A 2,452-nucleotide genomic window follows, 5' to 3' on the forward strand; every position below is an offset into this window, starting at 1 on the left:
ATGCGGGCTATCTTAATAGAACAAGATAAGATAAGATAATCCTTTATTATTCCCTCAATGGGGAAACTCCTATGTTAGCAGCAGTACACTTAACATATACACACACACACGCATGCGGGGAAGGGGTAAAAGATTTGAAAAAGTAGAAGGTATATATAATTAAAAAAAAAGTATGGACAGTATATACAAAATACACAATATACAGTGGAGATAAAAAAAATATTAGATAAAAAAATAGTGCAAAGGAAGAAAAAAAAAACCAGTGCAAAAAAAAGCAGGTAAAAAGAGTGTGAGGTAGACAGATATTGCACGTAGTATGATTGCACATATGGTTATTGCACGTTATTGCATGTTATTTTGTCCGTTAGCTACAGTGATCGGCCTGGTTGTACAGTCTGATGCCAGCAGGGAGGAAGTTTTTACAGGAACTTGTAAGAGTCCACAATCTCTATGTCCGTTCCCTGGATGTTCACCGGCGAGGGGGGGACTTTGCGCCGGCGGAAGTCCACCACCAGCTCCTTTGTTTTTCCAGAGTTAATCTGGAGGCGGTTCCGCCGGCACCAGTCCACGAATCTGTGATTCAGTTCTCGGTACTCTGTCTCGTCTCCGTTGTTAACGAGACCGACGATGGCGGAGTCGTCCGAGAACTTCTGGAGGTGGCAGGTTGATGTGTGGTGGGTGAAGTCAGCTGTGTAGATGGTGAAGAGGAGGGGGGCCAGGACGGTCCCCTGTGGAGCTCCTGTGCTGCCGACCACCGTGTCAGACACACGGCCTCCTGTCCTCACAAACTGTGGTCTGTTTGTGAGGAAGTCCAGGACCCATGATGTCAGCTGCTGGCAGGCTCCAGCATGGTGCAGTTTGTTCCCCAGCAGTTCTGGCTGGATGGTGTTGAAGGCACTGGAGAAATCATAAAACATGATCCTCACAGTGCTTCCAGCCCGCTCCAGGTGGGCCAGGGACCTCTGCATGAGGAAGATGACGGCGTCCTCAACCCCGATGCTCGGCCGGTAGGCGAACTGCAGGGGGTCGGCGGAGGAGCTCACCAGGGGGCGCAGGTAGTGGAGGACCAGCCTCTCCAGGGTCTTCGCCAGGTGGGATGTCAGGGCCACCGGCCGGTAGTGGTTGAAGTCGCTGGGGCGAGATGACTTGGGCACCGGTACCACGCAGGACGTCTTCCACAGCTGTGGCACCCTGTGCAGCCTCAGGCTCATGTTGAATATGTGCTCCACGATCCTGCACAGTTGCCCGGAGCAGGATCTGAGCAGCCTGGAGGTGATGCCATCTGGACCCGTCGCCTTCTTCACCTTGAGCCTGGCCAGTCCTCTCTCCACCTGGGCTGTGGAGAGCACCATGCTGGGTGGGGGGGTGGGGGGTGGGGTGGGGTGGGTTGCAGGGGGGGTGGTTGGTGGGTTCGGTGGAGTTGAGAGTGGGCTGGGGGGTTTTGGAGGGGAAGTAGCACGGGGCGTGGTTGAGGTGAGAGTCCTCGGAGCAGAAGAGGCTCCAGTCGGGGGAAGTTGCAGCAGGGCTACTAAGTTACAATATAAATATATACATATTTTATGTAGGACATATCAAATAAACAAAACAACCAGCTCGACGAAACACAAGGGGGAAACAATATAAACATCACTCTCTTGTGGGGTTTTGCTACTCAGCGCTGGAGCCCGTTTTAATTTTAAAGCCATTGCGGTCTTTGTTTCATCATCCGTGGCCTCTGTGCGTGTCGCCAACAGCTTCGACAAAGATGAACTCGATGGACATCAGGCACCACCCACTGTAGACCTTGGGATTACTCTGTAAAAGAAATATGAATATGGGGAAAAAAACCAGACTACCTGTAAAATAGTTTTTCCTTGATGCATCTCATGTCAGTCGCACATTTCGAACATGAAGCAATCGCACAGGAACAAGCAGACAGGGTTTTTTTATAAATTTACCAGCGCGATCAGAGCAGTCTTCCTGAGGGCCCTCTGCACGAGTCACACGAGGATGCATATTGAACGTTGTCATTGTCATTTGTGTAGAGTCTACGACAGAAGAAAAATGTCAACATTGAGCGCAGCCACCACATCGTAAGCCTTCACTGTTGTCTTTTTTTAATCTACAGTACAGATGTCAAACTAATCATACCGGTCCATGGTCTTGGAAACATGCAGGTCTTCAAATCAGCGGCCTCCTAACACAAGACTGCTTTGCAATCGTATACAAGGAATTATGAACAGTGTCTCAGAAGAGTGGAATTAAGAGTAGACAAAACGAAAAGTCAGTAACTTTGACAGTACAGCAATTAAACCAAACAGAACCGTACAGGTTCCATTTGTAAGCTATCAAGAGTGAGACGGGGACATCCAAAATTTTGACTAACCAATTCCAAGCTTAATCATTCTGTCATTCAGTCTTGCATCCTGTTTGTCATTTATTTCCTTGGACATCATGTCAAAGGTCTCCAGAT

General features: G+C 48.9%; 1 long non-coding RNA gene across 1 annotated transcript; it reads right to left on the minus strand.

Annotated features, from left to right (window-relative positions):
• Nucleotides 1-1,629: 1,629 nt before the first annotated feature.
• Nucleotides 1,630-2,207, minus strand: LOC119121718. The gene is made up of 3 exons (XR_005097733.1): nt 2,131-2,207; nt 1,938-2,027; nt 1,630-1,794 (listed from the first exon to the last, which is right to left on the minus strand). It is a non-coding gene; the product is annotated as an uncharacterized LOC119121718 (long non-coding RNA).
• Between the last annotated feature and the right edge of the window lie 245 nt (nt 2,208-2,452).

This window comes from Syngnathus acus, chromosome 4 (assembly GCF_901709675.1).
Source record: "Syngnathus acus chromosome 4, fSynAcu1.2, whole genome shotgun sequence".
Taxonomy (NCBI): Eukaryota; Metazoa; Chordata; class Actinopteri; order Syngnathiformes; family Syngnathidae; genus Syngnathus; species Syngnathus acus.